We start from the raw sequence: 22,559 nt of genomic DNA on the forward strand, positions 1-22,559 counted from the left end.
TGTTCTCTGTAACGAAAGAACACTGTCCGGAGTCCGGGAGTGCTCTGAAAAAAAGCTACGGGTGCCAATAAATGTTTATGCAACTTAAATTTACCAAAAAAAAAATGATTGGCCATTTCTTTATTGCTAATTATCTCTATGAAAACCATAATTACAATTTACTTTCGAATTTCTTCATTTTTATTTATAAGTTATCAAACTAAGCACTTAATATATTTATTTTCATAAGTTGTTTACATTCCTGAAGAAAACGAAAACAGAAAAATATGGAATTTTGACATTTTATTGAAAACAAAGTTTAAAATTTGTTTTCTTGGTTATTTATCGTTCTGCTATTTTTTAAGCTTATTGGCATAAGGCTGCCTGCTATCTAAAAACTACAATGAGTGTGAGAGAAGTGAAAGTTGTTCTCTAATAGCAATACAGCCTACTAGCAAGACCGGGTTATCGTTTTAAGTTTTGATAACGGCTCCCAAAACGCTGGCGAAATCCGCTTGTTTAGTGTTGCTAATAGTTTTCTCCTTCCTGTGTAGTTTTATTGAGATAAGCACGTCTTAAGATATGGGCTCAATGTTCATTTATGCTATCATTTGCACTTCATTCGAGGTTTTTTTTGTTGTTGTTGTTGTTTTGTTCCTAAAAGATGGACGCACATTGTTTAAAACTCAACATCACTACTTGGTTTGCAATATTTTGTTTGTTAACAGGAGTGTGCTAAAATACAAACAACATCTCATTACCGGTTGAAGTATTTATGAACTGAAAGACAACAAACTATAAGTAATCAAGTTGTATTGAAACGCAAATAAAGGAACTGCGTATCTGCAGTCATTGTCATAAAGTATGTCATGAGGGCTGGGTGTGATTTGTATGTAAGGATAGTTAGTTATAAGTATGTCACTCTATAGTTGTTTGTTTAGATGTTCAGTGAATAGTTAACTACCTCTAGGAGAAGTTGGTCATCAACAGGTTCTTGTCCTGGAAGTGATGGCAATTACAATACAATTATAAAGAGGATATATGTCCTTTATTGTTATTGTGTGACAAAAAAAACTATCCTCCGTCAAACAGGCTTGGGAGCATTATATCTCCCATATCAGAGCCAAATCTGAAAATAGGTTCATTTCTGAATGACTTCTCGTCCAGTAGAAGCGTTCCCGAGTCTATAATTTGGAGTTTAACTTCTGCAACTGCTAGTGGCTGGTATAGACCACTGCGTGCCGTTTTTGCGTGACTTTCAGTTGTTATCAGTACACCAACTTGTTCAATTTTCACAATTTTTTTTTGTATTAAAGAGTGATACAAGATGCTAACTCATAAAAGAAGAAATTGGTGTTGGTACAAGAATAAGTAAGACAATGAACTCAGTTCTATCAACTTCATTGGAAACGCGGAACATTCATACAACTTAAAATTTTGGCGGATACATGAAGTTGTTAACAGTTGGATATTGATTCAAGAGCTTTCAGCCATTTAGAAGGCATAAAAACAATTTAAAACAATTTTTTTTTAGCCAAGATCTGTGTGTTTGATTCAGACTGTTTCAATTTGTTTTTTGTTGTGAAGGTACTAAATACATCGTTACATTCCTGTGCAAAGGTGTTTTTTTTGCATTCTGTTTAAAATATAAATGTTTGCTTTTATGGCTTTTAAATAAATAATATGTTACTGTTATTCTGAATGATTTCCTACCAACTGGAACTCACCATTTATCCAAATTTATGGGATTAAATCTAATTAAATAAATTTTAGAAATGCCGGATAGCCAATGCACCGAACTATAGATGTATCATTAGAGGATGTAGGCCAGTAGTATGTTCCTTGTCGCTACATCGCCCAGACTCGGTATTGTCAAACGTTAGAGTAAACCATAGTTCAATCAAGAGATATTGTCAAATATTTCTTTATTTCTTTCTATCTTCTTATAAGTATTGAGATATTGTCGAATTTCTGAAATTAGGACGGAAATTGTACGTTTCGAAAAAGATTAGAGATCACACAAAAACGAAAGCTTGAACTCGGTAATTCGTTTAGATTTTTTCAGATGGGATTTTTCTGTTTACGTATTAATACAGTATATGTAATATACCTAGGTATATGAAATCATAACAATCAAATGTATATATTTTTTAAAAAATCTATTTAAAAAAACACATTTACTTGAAGTGCCAACTAATTTTTAGAATACATGGTAACATTCTTCATATCCCTGAATGATTGGTATATAAAACGTGATTCTCAGAGTCTTCTTATTCAAGGACTAACCACTCTAAGCCTTCAATCTGTGTGTCGGATGTGGTATCTCCGGAGTATGGAGACCAACTATTCTCCTTCTAGATCCTGCAAGAAGTAGAAAACGTTTAATTATTTGGTTTTATTCACTTTTTAGGTGATCAATCTAGTCTTGAGTATTTCGTATGTTTGTAAATGTATGTTAAGTCTGTATACAGTTTATTGACAGTGTGTTTGTGTGTCTGTGATGTTTTTCATGCAAAAAAAAAGAGCTTTTCGATCGTAGTTCTTTTTCTTTGTTTTCATTGTGTGCAAATCCTTTCAGTCTGAAAGTAATTACCGGGCTGAAGAAAGAGGTTGTCAGCTGAATCAAAATTTAGTTCACGATTAAGTTCCTAATTATCTCAGTAGGGGAGCTTCTTCTAGAACACGCACGGGATGTTCCCTCTTGTCTAGATAATAAAGAAACAAAACTAAACAAAGAAAACAAGTCAAGAAGAAGGTGTGAAACAACGCCACTTATTCTAAATTATTTTTAATTCTGAAAACAAAAACAAAAAAATCTTAACATTGCATTTTTACTAACTAAAACAAAGTTTACTTATTTCTATTCTGTCTTAATAGATAAGAGAATAAAGTTTGTGATAATGTCAGAGGTTCGATATTGAGTTATCACCAGTATACCGTTTTGAGGTCCTTTGAGTTTGAGAAAGTATTTTTAGTAAATATTCTAAGTGAATGTATTAGTGGGTGAACGAACATTGGTAAATATGTTCGCGAACACTCTTTATAACCAGCAACTTATGGTTTGTTTTTAACTTAAATTCATGGCGTTCCTATTTCATCATCTAGTTATGAAGTTCTACTGATCGTTCAGTAGAAGAACGTCCATCAATTACTTTGTAAAAAGCTGCAGCAAGTTAAAGGTATGCGATTGTTTGAAATTAGGGGGATCGATTTTTTTTTGAACAGTTGCGGAAATGTTTGAGACGTCCTTGTTTTAGAAGGAAGAAAGAATAAAGCCAATTTGGGCAAAATAATAAAATAATCATGACTGAAATTCATTATTCATTCTACCTTCTAGATTAAAGAAATAGTCTTCAAAAAACAATGAACAATACTTTCTAAAAAACCTTCTTTTCTCCAAGATAATTTGAAATTCCATCTGCTAGACTCCAGGCATCTTTGTTACTGATTAGCAGCCTAAGTCTTAGCAGTAATTTAGTGAATACGGACAGTATTTTTATAGTATTTGTATTAAAGATTTTGTCTTATTGAAATTCCAAAATTTAGGGAAATTCGCTCATTCTTTTTCTACATACTTGTTTTCTAATGTACTTAATACAAATACAGTTATTTAACCATAAAAAAAAATAACCACAAATAAATACATAGTGGCCAAAGATAGAGTTATGTGAAAGTGGCCTCCAAATAAAGTCAAGACCCAAAAAGACATGTGCAAACTCACATAGCAGGAAGCGAGTAGAATTGTGAAGTCAAATCGACCCCCATAACAGTCATGCCGCCCAAAATACTGTCCAGTTATGTAACCTCACAGCTAATGCTCTATTTTATTTTATTTTTATTTATTTACTCGAGTTTTTTTTCCCCTCTCCTATTACCACTTTTACTTTTTCAAAAATGCGTGGGACTACGCCCACTAACGGTCAAGCCCATTCTTATTTTATTAATTTATAAACTGTTTTTATCATTGCTTTTTTAATTTGACATTTTTACTTCTCCATTACAATTCATTAATATTATTTAATATAATATTCAATTAATTTGAATTAACGGATTTTATTTTTCTCTAATGTTTGTGAGTAATGTGTGTCAGTGAATACGGTGTGCGCATATAGGTAACGCTAAACCCAAATTATTGTAAACCCAACAACAGCTGCTTGCCCTAAGTGTTCTGTATAAGCATTTGAGGCTAGCTGGAAGCTGTTAGCCAATTTTTCTTAGTTAAAGAAAGATCTCTAAGAAGTACAAAGCTCTGTTAAAGATGAGTCCTAATGGGATGGATATAAAATTTACGAGTTAGATGAAGTGGCACATGCTGGATAGTTGGCCTTACTTTGATTCGATCTGTTTTTCTTTTTATGAGTCATGAACTCGTCCTTGTTTTTGAGTCGCAGATAAACATAAACGGAGATAGACATTAATTTAATGAATTGTAAGCTTTAGCTTTCAGCTAGACTAATGTACATAATAATCCAACGCCGAAATCAACGCAGTATAAACAATAATTGAATGAACATCTACAAAATAAGAGTGCAATTATTAATAATCGCTCTAGTCTTATGGCTTCTGAAATAGCGTATAAACAGCGAGTTAATCTAAGTACTTACAACAACGAGAGCCATCTTCATTGATTTCGATTATTGGATTAATGTTCGTTTCGCGATTTTATTCATGTTCGTTCTTGTAATTCTGAGCTTAGATCTTTATGTGTTTAATCTCTCCTAGTTTAATTCTTTTTGCCCTACGCGTTTCTTTTTCCTCACTCTCAGAAGCGTTTCTACGTGCTGCATCAAAACAAAATTAAGAATATTAAGAAATAAAATAAAACAAAAACTAATTATCTTCTATCATTTAAACCCTACCTTCACTAAGAATAAGAGGTGAAATATTATTTTTTTTTGTAGGTATTGTAACAATAGAAATATCACATAAAGTTGGAAAAAATGTATAAACGAAGAAAATCGTGCGAAAATTGAAATATTATTATAATGTAAAGATTACTATATATTTCCTGGATTGGCCCATTCTCTTTTGCTGTCTTTGAACTTTCTCTCCTTTGCTCTGTGTGTGAGTAAGGACCATTGAGTAATAAAATCATTTGCATTCTCTTTATTACAATTTTTATTGCTAGACTTCATGAGAAAGGGAAAATAGAGTAGTTTTTGTAATAAGTAGTCTCCATGCCGTGTCTCCGCGCACATTTATTTCTACTTCGTAATTAGAAAGACAAAAAAGCTGATTGAACCGAAGGAAACTCAAGAAAGTTCGTTATTACGATTGATCATGGTTTACTATTTATCTTTTATGGCGATTGATTGATAGTTATTAGATGGACAAGAAATTATCATTGATCTAAGGACCTCTTTCTTTGCTTTTTGAGAAGCTTTCGACTCAGATTCTAGGTTTTCTTCAGGGCTTAAGCTAATTTATTAACAATGCTCGAAGGTTTCGATAAAATATTTCCGTTATACTTCAATATTTTGTAAATTTTACATTATCTTAAATTAACCTGTTACCACTTTTTTTTTAAAAAAAAAAAGTCAACTGTCATGCGTTTTAAATAATTGAGTTGACCTAGCTTTGTGATCGATCGAATGCTTAGCGAAAACAGACCAAATGTAAGACTGAAATTGATAAGACTGATATGTATTCACTCTGTCACGATTCAGTATGTTACAAGCAATAATAATAATAATAATAATAATAATAATAATAAGGGAAGGGATTAGCTATGAGGTTAGCATACTGGACTCCCACGCGGAGGTCCCGGGTTCGAATCCAGCAGCTGACCCTTAGATTTTCTCTTCCTAGGAGCTTCTTACAGCTCACTGTCCGGTGATGTACAGTGTTGTCTGTAACGAGAGAACACTGACCGGAGGCCGGCAGTGCACTGAAAAAAGCTCCGGGCGCCAATAACCTAAGATGTTGACGCGCCCTAAACCATAAAAAAAAAAAAAAAAAAATAATAATAAAATTATTTTCAATGCAATTTTACTGAGTTAATTTTCCAGGGCAGTCTTTTTACTAAAGTTTTTAAATTCACCAGACATCTTTTATCTTTTAATTCATCTATGTGGACTTAGAGCTGTGGTATTCATCCAAATCTACAAACATACGGGCAGTACAAACATTTCAGTCAAAACTACTCCGACAGATAAAATTGAAGCTCCTTTCTACGTAACTAACCTCACTCTACACAACGACCTCAACATTTCACTCGTACAACCAACTCGTCAAGACGAAATATCAGAAGTATTATACTACTCTCTCTACTTATTCAAATCCACTTGTGCTGTCATTCGCCTCGTCTATCATCCCTGCCAATCCTCTTTGCCGACTGAATCGTCATTGGCCCTGCTACTTCCTTGCAATCTTAAGATCGTAATCATCATTGTCATCCATACGAGGGTCGTTTGAAAAGTCCGTGCAAAGTCAGAGAGATAGCACTACTGGCGCGTATCGAGGTTATGTTTAGTTAGTAGCATCTCTTGGAAGAACACACACCAAGTTTCAGCCAGATCGGTCTATTTCTTTGTGTTTGGCATTCGTTTGAATCGAGGAAGTCGAGTGATTTTCTCACGCTTGACCATAAACGAAATCGTGTGAAGTATTGCAAGGACGGTTTGCAGCTGTTCCAGAAGAATCCGCATGACTTTAAGCGTCGTTTCGTCACTGTGGATGAAACATGGATACATCACTACACTCCTGAGACCAAAGAACAATCTAAACAATGGGTTACCAAGGGGGAATCTGCGCCAAAAAAGGCGAAGACCGTTCCTTCGGCCGGAAAGATTATGGCGACTGTCTTTTGGGATTCGCAAGGAATAATCCTCATCGACTACCTGGAAAAGGGTAAAACTATTACAGGTGCATATTATTCATCGTTATTGGACCGTTTAAAAACCGAGCTACAAGAAAAACGCCCACGATTGGCCCACAAAAAAGTCCTTTTCCATCACGACAACGCACCAGCTCACACCTCAGCTGTTGTGGTCGCAAAATTAATGGAAATAGGATTCCAACTCGTTTCACATCCCCCCTATTCTCCAGACTTGGCTCCCTCGGACTACTATTTGTTCCCCAATATGAAGAAATGGCTGGCGGGAAAAAGATTTTATTCAAACGAGGAGGTGATTGCAGAAACGAATGGCTATTTTTCAGACTTGGACAAATCCTATTATTCGGAAGGGATCAACAAACTAGAGCAGCGTTGGACGAAGTGTATAAGCCTAAAAGGAGACTACGTTGAAAAATAAAAAAGGTTTACCCCAAAAAATTAAGTAGTTTTTATTTTTGCACGGACTTTTCAAACGACCCTCGTATTCTGTAGAGAGTGGTGCCACTGGGTAGTTTCCTCCTGCTTTCCACGCATCTATTCATCTTATGTACCTCCCATTTACTTATTGTATATATTTATCAAGATTGTAAATTACTAAATAAATTTAAAAAAAATAATAAAAAATAAATAAATGATTTAAATATAGAGCGCCTTTTATATTCATGGTGATACCGGAAAAAAAACAACAAAAACAAAAAAAAAACATGGAAATACCTAAAATTGTTGCTCTCAAGGTGAACTATGCCGACGTAGCTCGGAGCAGGTAATCATCAGGTAATTACAACCTTTTACAGACCACCTAATTATTATCTTTATTGCTGCAGTGAACACAGTGGAAATGAAATTCTAACTTGGTGACTATGGCGCACAACTCTTCCCACCACCTTGTTTAATTCTATTTTTCTCTTAATTGCCAATAGATTCAGCAGCACCAGTCTGATGAAAAATGATTGTTGATATTGGAAACAATTAGTTAATTTAGTCTAAAATTTAGCAACTTAATGCGAGTTTAGAAGGTTTAATTTTGGCATTCTCACAGATTAGTATTTTTTTTACTACGAGGCCACAGCCATTGCAATAATAAAATTTAAATTCGCAACTTTCCTCATGAGCGTAAAGCAACAGATAAATGTTACAATATAACTTACAAGTAATAATATTTAAGTAAATATCTATTTTTACTATTCATAGGGCATTCATATTGGGACAGAATAGTCAATCCCGTCTCACTTTCATCCGCTCCAAGACTCTGGTGGCTCCCAGAGTTAACGCAGCAATAAAAGACTTCTTACACGATCAAACTTGGCCACCGCTAGCTGGCATTAGTCCCATCCACCACTAGACATTCATCTTTATTCCTTAGTCTTGATTTTAAATATTATCTTGAAAGTTACTCATACCCAGCAAAATGTACCGAATATAAGTACATACCTCCTTAAACGGAAGTTAATGAGGGTATAGCAAGTTTATAAAAGATCCTTTTTCCCAACTCAGGGCACCCTGCAACGCACACTTCCGGCGAAAGAAATTTAAATTTTGTAATTCGTCACATTGCTAGTAGTTTCCGGTTAACTATCTGTAGTTTGTGTAAGTAGAAAAAAAAAAAAAAAAACATCATTTGTCAGAGGTGTATGTTCACAGACATCTAATCATGTGCTCTTCAAAGACAACTGAGAAATAACGACATCTGGTGTGATGAACCGGAGGATGTATTCTTTAAGTCTAACATGGGGTTCCTCACCTCACTTACTTTCTCTTACTGGGATCCTATCGGTCTCCAACTGACATGGACTATTAAGTCAGGATGCGTTTACCTTGTTCCCACCGTATCTGTGTCGAATTACGTCCAAGTTTTAGTTGATTTCAGAGAGCACAAACTACTTTGGCCATCAGGTATATATAATTGTACTTCCTCTATACCTGACTTCTCACTTGCACACTTGACTACAAGTTCCTTTTGGGAATATCTGTTAAAATAAAAACAAGATAGAGGATTGTGAATTAATGAAATGTGATTTGAATGATGAAAAGCGTTAAAAAAATAAACTGCAAAAGTCTAAATTAGTCTTCACATTTATTAACAGAATTTTAAACCAAAGACGTAGGTTATCACACTTTATTGCTGAGTATATCGTATTACTACTTAAGGTTACATAGATCTTTATAATTCTGTGAAATGGTACATTAAAGGTAAATATTATCTCCCTCCCTCCGCTATAATTGCTCTGAAATCGATTTTTCTGATAATAGTTTCAAGCGACACTTTTATTTGATCAGTTACAAGTTACTGAAGAAACCAGCTTGCCGGTTTTCGCTGAAAAACGCTGAAATCTGACAGCATTCTCAGGGAAATTCTAAATTCTCACAATTTTCTTCAAGTTTGGACTTAGGACACGCATGTACCCACGTTAATGGTTTACAAGTGAGAAAATCTATTATTTCCATTAAAATTTCATTCTGGAGATAAGCCACAGATGAAGTACCATTAAATCTTATGTTCTTAGAAAAACATTTCAAATAGAAATTGTAAATCTAAAGCGGAATAAAATGAATTTGAACTTTCTACTATTTTCCGCTTTTTAGTTTAGCTAACCGCAGATAGCTGACCGCACTTAGCTGACATGTAGAGACGCACAAACATTTACAGATCATTTGGTAAAAATTACTTTTTATTAATCAGATGTCTTCGAAACTTGAATTCTCAGTGAATTGAGAATCTGCCCGATTTCAAAACTTTCTTTTGAACAAGGAAGAGAGAATAGCCTACAATTGTAATTGTAATTGTGCGTTTCTTAAGGGCTCAAGAAGCTCTCAGGAAGAAGGAAAAGCTTAAGATTAGCCAACTGCCGAAGAAGCCGTGATCTCTGCGCCCTAATCGCTCAGCCACGTTCCAGCGCTTCCTTGATTAACTTATTTATTTATTAAATATCCTATTTACTTATATTTATTAATTACAATTTCAGATTTTGGACGGAGATGTGGCCAACTGAGACAAGCGCACATTCATTAAGGTATTTAAAATTCTTTAAATGAATTATTTATTGTCATTTAGTGTGACCAAGCTCATTCCAAATCACTGGTATTCCATGTAGCTGCAACCAAGTGCTAGTGTTAGTGGTAGTATGTGTTGTTTGAAAATCGGAAGGGTGCCCAGATGTTTTGAGCTTCACCCCAGGACATTCTAGAAACCATGTGATTGGGAAAATAGGGATACAGAGTATGGGTTGCACTATAAAATCAACTTTTAAAGAAAAACAAAATGGCAGTGGTGACTGTGTTTGGCTTTACGGGGCTCGCCTTTAACCGCTCGGCTACCTTGGCGGCTAAAATTACGTATATTTTGTTGAAAAATAGAAGTTCTTAAATTACTTACTAAATCCTGCTTATTCATAAAGGGGAAGCAGACAGTAAACAATCGTTTCAACGTTGAAAAAAGCAGTCTAATTTTCTTCCAGCGAAATCCCTTCATTCTTTCGAAAAAAGAAGAAAGTGAGGAAGCTGCCCTCGATAAATTTTACGCCTAATTGTTTCGTAATAACATGTAAATGTTTAATTAGCATAAACAGAGTTTATTAATTATCTTTTGAATAAAATTAAGGTGAAAGTACACATTGTTCACAGACTGAATGTAAGTATTTTTTTAAGATATTTGATCTTATTATAAAAGTATAAGAATGGATAAAATTCCAACATATTCACTTTCCCTTAATATAGATACAGGAAAGCGTTGCGATCTGACCAAATGCTGAAGCTAAGTTTACATCGGATATAGTACATATCTTGAGGTCTCCTAAACGCTAAAAGTGTTTCTGCCATTTCGGCCTAGCTCAAGAACGAAAAATCAAAGATTTATCTTAAATTTGCATTTTAATTAGATATTCTCTAATATGGAGCATCTCTACGGGGTTATAGTGGTAGACATCCCTCTAAAGTGTATCGTCAGTGTAATGTACGGTTTTACTAACCGTTTGTTGGTAAGAATTAAATATGTTTCAAATATTCGAAGTTCGTAGAATATGCATGAGTTAGGGCATATGTTAATTTTATTTTAAACATCAGTGTAATGTCGAATTTTAAAAATGCAACATCAGGGTGCAATTTCCTTTTATGAAGTAAGAGAAAGTAAAGAAGGAGAGGAAGAATAATGATTGTTTAGATTAGAACTGTACTCATTAAAGTGTTCGGCCACTAAACTATTGCAAGAGAAAGTATTACGATATAGTCAGAGTAACACCACACTTAACGCAACTATTTAGTTTGAACGTTAGTCTTATCAAAACTATTAACCAAAGAATGTTAACTTCAAGTGAAACTTTAAACATTAGTTACAAGAGTGGACGTTTTCAAATTGAATATTCAATGGTGGAAAGAAAGTTTATTTTAACTGTAGTGAATGGTGTTCTAAATGCTACGTTCTTTAAATAATTTATTTAATATTCAGTTTTTATAATTAATTAAAAGCTGCATTTAGAATAATAATACAGTTTCACAAAGATAATTGTGAATTAAGAAAGTTCTGATTAACTGTTGGGTGCCCGATCGGCATGGGTTCTGAAACTGATAAACCATTATCCTCTAGCGTCAAGCAAAGCCCTCAAAAATCTAAGGATCTTTTTTTAGCCTTCCGGTCTGTCTAAGTTATCGTAAGATATTCCTGAACTTGCGCTTACACCACACCCTAGACTTCAAATAGTGTGGTACGCCATTTTGTCCAACTCCCTCATCACAATTACTGAGCTCAGGACTCGCTGTACTTCCTGCTTAGAGCAAATGATTGGTCTCCCACGAGTATGCTGTCATATCAGCAGACCTTCAATTTTCATGTTAGTGAGTCCAGTGAACGTCCATCCTTAAACACACCGTCCCAAAATTGCTTCGAGACGACTATCGAAGGCTCGGAACTACAGAACGAGAGTGCTAGCGGTGCCAGCTCGCCCGGTTTCTCACTGCCCTGTACAACTCGGCATACCCGAGCACACCTAGAAGTCCTCTATCATATTACTGAGACAGAGGACCTCCATCCTAAATCTCATCTTCACATATTTTACAGAAAGATACAGAAAAATTTACAAAAAGAACAAAATTTACGATCGACTAAAGAACTGTTAGTGACAATCATCAGAGTAATAAGACCATTACTCGAAACAATTTACAAGTTCCTCCGAATACTTTAGATCAGTGGTTCTAAACAAGATGATGATTGTAAACCTCTGAGAATGGGCGATGATTAATTTCAAGGCTTTAGCGAGCTTAGTGTTACGTTACTGTATTAAAAAACGGAAATACTACTCTAAAATTGAGTAACTAGCTATGTTTCTCTAGAATCATTATGTGCAGGTCATTTCAGTACATATATTACTGTTTTTCAGATATACATTTGAATTTTGGTTTTATTGAATTAGTTTGGCTATTTCATTGTCACCTCGCAGCAGTAGGCTCTTCTGGTACCAAATATGAAAGACTTGGGATCTTGTGAGAAACACTACTTTTTTTTAGTCCATCAAAACTCCCAATGTTGACAAAAACACTGACAAAGAGATTTATTATTCGGTGTAAATATTTCAAGCTATGAGTTTATATTATTGTTTATACTTACAGCATCATCTAAAACGGCTTCCAAAGGTGGTTTTATTTAATGACATTGCAGATATACGTTCATCTCTAACTCACATACCTAACTTTGTGAGTTTTTATTTATTTTCAAGCTTTTTATTGTCGACCTGGTCAGAGAGAAAGAGACAGAGAAATGACTTGCACTTTCTCAGTCGGTCTAGAAGACCTTAATGTGTAATTAATGTCATCATAACAGAATGGTAGGTTCGCACACAGTCTGTCATAATAAGTTTTATTAACAGCAAAAAGGTAAATGGAGTCCAACATTTTTTTAAAAAAAAGTAATTTATTGAAGAACCTTCTTCATGAAGTAAACTCATTCACGCACTGACAGATTGCTGAGGAGTCCTTTTTTCCTAGAGAAAGGGATAAACTGCCTGCCTTCAGGAGGCTTCTCCCAGAAAGAAGTCATAGTCCCGAGATGGCCAGTGAGGTTTGTAACGAGAGTATCTTGCTTGTAGGCCGGTAATTGGAAATTGTCTCCAATCGATTTTGCTACAATCGGGCAGAAATAAAACTGGGATTAACATGGTCACTGTATTTGATATGTGGAAGGTAATCAGTTCGATTCTTTGTCTACCTTCAAAGTTGGTTCTAGACAAGAGTCTTCCACTCAAACTTTGACAAACTCCAACCTTCATCCAACAAAGGAGGTTGAAGTTGTAAAATTTCTTTTAAAGTAAGCTAATCAAGTACGAACGTCCCACGATAAACATGTTCCACAATTCAGTTGATTGTAACAAAGAAGGAATCTTTCCAACAGTAATTTTTACTCGTCTCTAAATCAGTGTACTTAGAGCCAATCATCGCAGAGTAAAACGTCAGCAACAACAAATGATTCCAAGAACCCAACCACTTAAATTCCTTTTTGTTTCAGAAAATAAAATAACTTTAGACCTCCTGACCAAACCAGTTATCAGCCTATACCGACGATTATCTTAACTGAGTGCAGTTTTCCCTGACATTTACAAAAGTAATCGTTGCATTTCAGTGTATGCGCGCGCGTATGGTTTATAGTATAACAACAAACGTTCAAGTCAAAAACGCGCTAGTGCAAAAAATTTGTGCATTATTTATTCGTATATCGGCTGGTTAATTCAAAAAAATCTTTTGTGCACACACAGATTGCACCTCAAATAATTATTTTACTTCAAAATAAATTTATTATATTTAAAGAATTTTGAGTAAAGCTTAGAAACATGGCCCAATTTCAATTTATTTTTTAAAATTAATTAAATAAATTACAATGTTTTTATTAAACAATTTTTCTCTCGTAATTATTTGATGAATTATCCGAAAAAATAATTTAAAATAAAATCATCAAAAATGTATCAAAAATCGAGATTTTTCTTACGAAACATTTTTGTTTTATGATCCTAATATAAGCGAAAATAATAAAGTTTTGGAATATTAATTATTTCATTTTTAAAGAGAAGGGAGTCTGCATTAATTTTTTGTGGGTAAGGGGTCATTGTGGTATAAAAGAGAATGAAATTGTTGATACACTTGCAAAGGAAGCCACCAATAGTGGGGAAATGGCTAATTATAAATTACCACACACCGATATCAAGGGTATAATTGCAAAAGCAGCACTACAAAAATGGCAGACAGATTACAATAATGGTGATAAAGGTAGATTCTATAAAACTATGGCAGATCAGTTACCTAGACACCCATGGTTTAAGGGAACTGTCACTAATAAATGGGTTGTTACGACAATAAGCAGGCTGAGAGCGAACCACGCGGTGTGCGGATCGTATCTACACAGGATCAACAAAAGGTCCTCTCCTCTTTGCGTAGATTGCAATGAGGAGGAGGATTTCAAACATGTAATAATGATATGTCCACGTTATGTGGTAGAAAGGAAACGCATGTTTGACGATATATACAGGTATTTAGATGCACCATTTCGCTACGAAGACATTATATTCTCCACCAACATTTATGTGCTTAAGTCGATAGCAGAGCTAGCAATGAAATATGAATGTATTTAAAAGCGATAGCCGAATTAGTATGAATGGAAGAAAATGCTTAGAGAAGGATTACGTGATTTTAATTTTGGTTAAGCTTGTAGAAGGATGGTAGGAGCACAGAGTGCTGCTCCATCCATTAGCAGTAGTTTATGTAAATAGCGGTATATAGTAGAATGATGAATGTGTGAAGCGAATGTATCTATAAGTAAGAATGGAGAGTGAGTGATATTCTAGTGATAAGCACCTAGACGATGCTGGCTGTATGGCGGAAGCCAATGCCAAAAAATAAAAATTAAAAAAAAAAAAAAAAAAATGAAAACTGCAGCCATTTCACAAAACAGAACTGGATATGTGGCACTTGGAACGTTTTTCATCAACTGCAATTCATCCCTTGTTAATCTCTTGTTATAATTCATCCCTTGTTAATCTCTTGTTATAATTCATCCCTTGTTAATCTCTTGTTATAATTCATCCCTTGTTAATCTCTTGTTATAATTCATCCCTTGTTAATCTCTTGTTATAATTCATCCCTTGTTAATCTCTTGTTATAATTCATCCCTTGTTAATCTCTTGTTATAATTCATCCCTTGTTAATCTCTTGTTGTAATTCATCCCTTGTTAATCTCTTGTTATAATTCATCCCTTGTTAATCTCTTGTTATAATTCATCCCTTGATAATCTCTTGTTGTAATTCATCCCTTGTTAATCTCTTGTTATAATTCATCCCTTGTTAATCTCTTGTTGTAATTCATCCCTTGTTAATTCCTTGTTTAATTCATCCGTTGTTGAACAATTTTAGAATATTTCTACGTTTAGAATGATGGGAACTTTTCTCATGTTACTAACTCATAGATTTCTTTGAACTTTAAATATTTGAGTTTATTTAATTCTTGCCAACTTTACAGAGTTTGTAAAACTGTATAATACGCGGAAATATAACCTTAAGAGGGAAGCTTACCCTAACCGCGCCCCCTGGTGGTTAGGGTTTCCCTGGAAATGCATAAAACAATATATTTTTTTTAAAAAAGAAAAATGTTCAAAGCAAAAGAGAAATCTATAATTACAGAAGTACAAATGAAATGAATTCTAATTCTCAGTTGGCGATATTTTAGAAAATTATTAAGCTCATAAGACTACAATGAATATACGAAGATCCAAGAACAACCTGGGTGCCGTTTTGAGAAAGTCTAAAAGTACTGGAAAATCTGTTTATCAAAAGGGTGCTTCTGGTGGGCTGATTTTGAGCATAACTTAATTATGGTGTCCTCTGTTGGCGTCTTAACGAAATACTAACTTCGCATTTTCTGCGGATTTTTGTTTGTATTTGAGTTAGGTTGGATGATTATACATACAAACACCAGTTAAGCGAGCCTTAAAACCAATATTTCTCGTGAACCGTTTTTTCTTATTAGTAGTAACAGTAAGTAAAAAAGTAATATTTGAATCAAATCGTTCTAGTGAACCGCTGAAAGGACCAGGACTCAATTGTATTCTATTGGGTAACACGTAACGCAAGTTATAGAGGCTAATTGGTTCAGTGCTGATTACTCAATCAAATTTTCAACGAATCAACATGAAGATTCGAACGTAATTAAACTTCAGTATGTAGAAATCGTAAACTGAAGAGGAAAACTGAGCTACTGGAGAAAGAGGAGGAGTGTGTAATATGAATCCATCAAGAGGAGCGGGAGAGAGAGAGAGATGGCGATATTGCTGAAGAAATGACGATGTATCAGAGAATGTGCAGAATGGCGTAGAGTTCCGCTCTGATTGTTGCAACACATACTGATGTTGTTTCTATCTCACTCGGCTCTCTTATTTATCTCATTATGTTCCGGTAAAGTTGTTTATCTTATAGCTCTCACAATCGCATACGTGAGATTCGCTGTCTTTCTCTTGCAAACTATTCTGCATAAAATTACACCCAACTATGTCTGTGTTTTTCATCTTATATATTTTACTTTCTCTAACTTCTAAGAAAGTTCTTGCGATTTTAGATTTTGAAGTACCACCTTAAGTAAACTTACAAGAAGCTTGCAATTCTTTCATATTTTGTTTGTCTCTTGAGTACAAAAAAATTGGTATTTTACAAATCGATCTGTGTGGGTCATACAGATGACATAATTTGTTTACAGTTTAGATTAACATAATTGACGTCTGTAAGTTTCTATTTTGCAACGTTTGGGTTCCTCTAGTGAATGCAATAAAACTGCTTGAGTATAATTAAGTCTTAATAGCGTTACAGTACCTAATGACAGTTAAGTCAATTAGACAGTTATCATTGTTTTTCAAACGGTTGACAAACCGTAATTCTCTAATTATTAGTACTAGTTGGTTGGACTTTTAGGTAACAATTAATTTCTTAATTAGCAGTTATCTGTCATCGAAATAAACGGTGTAATACGAGATGGGAAAGTACAGTAAAAATGGTATTAATGAATTTTTCGAAGTTTTGTTCAAAGAACTGTGACAACATGCAGCTATTAATGCGATTTAATATCCTGTCCTAGAAGGTTATACGTCATTTATTTATTTATTTGGGACTTGGAACACGTTTTGTTCCCCAATATACTGTAGCCAAAGATCAGGGTTCCACGCTCTTTGTCTGGAAGGAAATGTTGCAAATCGGAAAACTTTTCCTGGCACCTAATTAAAATATAGAACTTCAACTCCTCGCAATTTCTCATTTTTACGTAATGCTGGCACATATAGACTAATTTTTCACAACTATTTTTCAGACACATTATTTATTAGACACATGTATTTTCGAAAGCTCGAATCTAACTTCAGCTCTTATGTAAACATTCCAGACTTCCTTAAAATCTTCTCAAAAAATGTAGTATGTAGAAATCGTCAACTGAAGAGAAAAACTAAGATCCTGGAGAAAGAGGAGGTATGTAATATGTTCCATCATATCCTTGTCCGGTAATTGTTTGAATAGATTGATTTACGAAGGTCGTTTGAAAAGTCCATGCAAAAATAAAAACTACTTAATTTTTTGGGGTAAACCTTTTTTATTTTTCAACATAGTCTCCTTTTAGGCTTATACACTTCGTCCAACGCTGCTCTAGTTGTTTGATCCCTTCCGAATAATAGGATTTGTCCAAGTCTGAAAAATAGCCATTCGTTTCTGCAATCACCTCCTCGTTTGAATAAAATCTTTTTCCCGCCAGCCATTTCTTCATATTGGGGAACAAATAGTAGTCCGAGGGAGCCAAGTCTGGAGAATAGGGGGGATGTGAAACGAGTTGGAACCCTATTTCCATTAATTTTGCGACCACAACTGCTGAGGTGTGAGCTGGTGCGTTGTCGTGATGGAAAAGGACTTTTTTGTGGGCCAATCGTGGGCGTTTTTCTTGCAGCTCGGTTTTCAAACGGTCCAATAACGATGAATAATATGCACCTGTAATAGTTTTACCCTTTTCCAGATAGTCGATGAGGATTATTCCTTGCGAATCCCAAAAGACAGTCGCCATAATCTTTCCGGCCGAAGGAACGGTCTTCGCCTTTTTTGGCGCAGATTCCCCCTTGGTAACACATTGTTTAGATTGTTCTTTGGTCTCAGGAGTGTAGTGATGTATCCATGTTTCATCCACAGTGACGAAACGACGCTTAAAGTCCTGCGGATTCTTCTGGAACAGCTGCAAACCGTCCTGGCAACACTTCACACGATTTCGTTTTTGGTCAAGCGTGAGCAATCGCGGCACCCATCTTGCGGATAGCTTTGTCATGTCCAAATGTTGATGCAAAATATTATGTACCCGTTCATTCGAAATGCCCATAGCACTAGCAATCTCACGCACCTTCACTCTTCTGTCATCCATCACCATATCATGGATTTTATCAATGATTTCTGGAGTAGTAACCTCAACAGGGCGTCCAGAACGTTCAGCGTCACTTGTGCCCATATGGCCACTCCGAAAATTTTGAAACCACTTATAAACTGTTCTAATCGAAGGTGCAGAGTCACCATAATGTTTATCAAGCTTCTCTTTAGTCTCCTGAGGCGTTTTGCCTTTCATAAAGTAGTGTTTAATCAACACACGAAATTCTCTTTCGTCCATTTTTTGAAAATCACTCGACTTCCTCGATTCAAACGAATGCCAAACAGAAAGAAATAGACCGATCTGGCTGAAACTTGGTGTGTGTTCTTCCAAGAGATGCTACTAACTAAACATAACCTCGATACGCGCCAGTAGTGCTATCTCTCTGACTTTGCACGAACTTTTTAAACGACCCTCGTAGTCAGCGATAAGAGTAGACACTACGATCTGTCAGATTTTGTGAATACAAAAATAAGTAAAATATGTACGAATATTTCTATAAACTTCACTTCTAATCAAAATTTAAGCAGATCCTTCAACATCCTTCAGGTGTACTTTTTTGTTTTGTTTTGTTTTTTGTTTTTGTGACTCCAAGAAGAACCTCTGTAACCAAATACTAAAACAAAAACAAAAATTCTAGAAAGAAGGACAAATTTAAAATTAATTGAAGTCAATTATTAGTTCAGGATTTACCGAAAGAAAATAACTATCATGGCTAATTTGATTTAAAAAAACAAAACAAGAGAAGGAAATATTGGAAAGTTTTTAAAGCAGAAATCTCATTTAGAGTTTCTAAATCGGTCAACATTAAGGCTAATCGCAATAATATATTCCAATCTTTTGTAAATTAGCGTTGCAAATTCAAAATGATTATCAAGCATTGTTGTACAACACCTGATCTTGCCTCAGCAACAAATACACGTAGCCAGCGGTAACTTGTTGCTATTAATCACTAGGATAGACTTGAGATCCGCTCGTCTTATCTATTGTAAGCATTTTAGTAACAATTGCGAGTTAGCAGAAGTTTCCACTAATTTGATACAACCAACTATTGTAGTTTTTCTTTTTTGCAGTTTTGTATTCTTTGTAGACAAGCTGTAGGATAGTTTTTGTTTATACTTTGTGGGAATTAAAGAGAGAATTGTCAACAGTTTAAACTGAATGTTTTGCTTTTTACTACTATTTGGATGTTTGATTTAAACAGACACGTGACACTTGAATGGTTCACGTGTACTCCACGTGGTTGTAACTGTGAACATTATTTGTGTTTTAATCCTAGTTAGTACATTTCTTAAAACTTTTTATACGGCGAGTAAATGCTGGTTAAGATGATGTTGTTAGAACTAGAAAGCATCTAGAAGTAGTCAACGTAGATACTCTTACTGATGGGAAGAATAGACATTGCGATCGGTCAGATTTTGTGCATACAAAGATAAGTAAAATATGTACGAATGTGTATATTAAGTTCACTTCTAACCAAAGTTGATACAGTTTCTTCAAAAACCTTCATTTAAGAGATGGGAATCCACTGAATCTTTCAATGGATTACGATCAATAAATCATGAGACCTAGAAAGCAATCAATATCTAATTTACTGAAGTACATGGCCAAAAATGGACCGTTTCACCTATGAGGATATTCTGTTCAGAGTACTGCAAGCGGTATTGAGAGACAAACATTTTGCACCATTGTAATGGAGCTCCTCCAGAAAACACTGGATATATTAGAGAACTGATGCTGAAGGGTAGAATTATCAGTGAATCCTTCTAAAAATTGAAGATTGTCAAAAAGGTTTTGAGCATTATTAGAAAGATTGGCCGGCCGAAGAAGTCAAGGTGACCGCATAAGCAAGAACTATGCTTGGCATTACCAACTGCATGGATGCTAGAAATATAATGATGCATAGCGGAGGCTTATGGTGGTATCCCTGGCTAACAGACCTACAATTAGTGGATTTTTGCAGTAATTGTTTGAGTAGATTGATTTAGTGATTAAGGTAAACCTTAAAACAGAACTTGCGCTTATAAAACAAAAAATCGTGTAATTTAGGTGAATGAATGTTTTTTGGTAGTTAAGTTATCGTTTTCTGGAGAGATTCCAGAAAAGGTTTTTTGAGAATTTATTGTCTGAGCAATGAATGAAGAACTAAATGAGAAAAATTGAGTTAACCTGGTTATTGGTACAAACAGCTACGGCTTATTACTCCCCAGAAATTGTGCAAAAAGTAAATAATTAAAAAAGATACAGAAGTAAAGCACTAGTCGAAATTAAGAACTATAAGAAGTATAACTACAAAGAGAACAGTGTAAAATAATTAAAAACTGATTCCCACATTAAAATAAATATTAAAAATATAATTATATTAAGTAACGTGAAACCTTTGAAGTCATCATTTTCATAAAATATTTTGCAATTTTTATTGTGTTACATAAAACAGAAACTTAATTATTAGTATTTAGCAATCTTTGAAAAGAATGAGAGATATAAGTAATATTTCTCATATTAAGCACTTATATTAAGGTTCACAGTTATAATATTCTGTTGCTATCTTTATTATATAATTAATTATCAAAAGATGATCTCAGATTACATAATATCTAAAATTACTTTGTCTACATAATTGGAGAAAAGGTTAATAAATGAAAGTATCTTCATCCATAACTGTTATAGAGGATGTTATAGGGCTTAACTCTTCACTAAAATGATAATATGAATCTGTTCGAGAGAACTAGAAAATGCTACTGCAAAAATTTTGGAGCAGGAAGATATTTTACGATATTGCAGACATACAGGAAAGGTTTTAAAGCTGGGGGGTCATTCATCCCTGATATTCCAAAATCATTATAAAATAAATCATCAATTTCCAACAACGTTAGTCAGATTTTGAGACAGAGTGTTCCGTTAAATCATTGAAGCAGTGATAAATAAATATTTTTAAATATCATTGTTGGCCATTTATTCCTTTAAAATTAATAATATCCTAGAAAACGGAAATAAAGTAAAATAAATGGCTATGGAACTTATCGGCCATTATTAACCATTAAATAGTTTTCTATGTCATTTGGTAATGGTTTGTTAAAGTGTAAAATTTGACCAAATTATGTAAAAAAAAAAAAGAGGAAGGGAACAGTTTAAAACGTAGGAGGAGAGAAATGAGAAACAGGTCACAATTAGTTTTACCCGTTTCCTTGCTTACTCTAATTTGATTTCAATGCTCTCTGGAGGGGTTTTTTGCTCTCTCATTCTCTCCTATCTCTCTCAAATACTCAGCGTCTCTTCTCCTTCTGCTCTCTCTCCAGCAGAAATGTCGATCTAAAAACAGATTAAAAGTCAGATAAAGACATAGTACCTGAAATGTAGGTAATCCCCAACGGGTACTCGAAGCTTCCTATTTGACTCTTGGCTGTACATGACATGAATATTTTGTAGAGGAAACAAAACATTTAGCCTTTATTAGTTTTTATAACTATTTTTCAGCGAGCAAATGCAGTTTAATAGAAGAAGATTTCAAACAGAAGGTGATAGATGTAAAAGTAAGTGTGTATATACAAAGTTTAACTAAATATTTGAACCATTACAAAAGAAAGAAAACCAAAAACTAAGATAAAGAAATAAATCAGTCAATTTTGGATAAAATTTCCAATCCTTCTTTAAATTTTAATTGGAGACTAGTCTTATTCAAGTCCTGTTTAGATTTAAACACAAACCAATTTCTAAAGAGACAATTCGTGCAGTGAAGAAATCTTAAAACTTGTAATTCTCATAAACATTTTAAAATAGCAAATCTACTTCTTGCAGAGTTAAGGATATGTAATAAAGTGTTATTAGTGAATCCTAGAACTGTGAAAGAAAGTTGGGTTTGGATATCATACCATTTATGAATTGACAAAGCTGTGACTTCATTGTTGTTGACTAGAAATGAAGGTTGATAAGTTTGCACGATGACTAAGGCTCAAGTGAAAGTATCTGGCGATGGAGAATTCTATTTTGTCATCTGCACGATCACAATACTGGGTAAAGTCTTAGTTAAAGCAAATTACTAGAAGATTTTCATTTACAACGAACATTTTTTGTGAAAATCTACATCGAAAATTAAATTAAATAAATTAAACTTAAATTAGGCAACTCGACAGATGGCAACCATTTATTTGGTATAAATCTGTGTATTTTTGTTGTTTTTTTTTTTTGATAAATCATCTGATTTATTCATTCATTCATTCATTCTTATCCAAAATTTGGCATAATCGCAATGCTATCTTTACCTGTAAGCAAAAGAAGGTAAAGACAAAAGGTTATTTATGAAAGGGTAGCTGTTGGACTAGCTAGCTGCAAAGT

At 34.3% G+C, this 22,559-nt stretch overlaps 1 protein-coding gene and 1 long non-coding RNA gene across 2 annotated transcripts in view; one reads left to right on the top strand and one right to left on the bottom strand.

Annotated features, from left to right (window-relative positions):
* The window catches only part of LOC141449775 (uncharacterized), an 86,877-nt gene that overhangs the window by 58,809 nt on the left and 5,509 nt on the right, over positions 1 to 22,559 (top strand). The window contains exon 2 of the mRNA XM_074119553.1: positions 9,778 to 9,825. The gene's annotated coding sequence lies outside the window, so the exon portion shown is untranslated. The remainder of the gene's footprint in view (positions 1 to 9,777; positions 9,826 to 22,559) is intronic.
* Positions 1,144 to 8,060, bottom strand: LOC141449833 (uncharacterized). The gene is made up of 3 exons (XR_012455733.1): positions 7,529 to 8,060; positions 4,584 to 4,760; positions 1,144 to 2,340 (listed from the first exon to the last, which is right to left on the bottom strand). It is a non-coding gene; the product is annotated as an uncharacterized lncRNA (long non-coding RNA).

This window comes from Rhodnius prolixus, unplaced genomic scaffold, assembly GCF_049639745.1.
Source record: "Rhodnius prolixus isolate KJV_2025 unplaced genomic scaffold, Rpr scaffold_1, whole genome shotgun sequence".
In the NCBI taxonomy this organism is placed as follows: Eukaryota; Metazoa; Arthropoda; class Insecta; order Hemiptera; family Reduviidae; genus Rhodnius; species Rhodnius prolixus.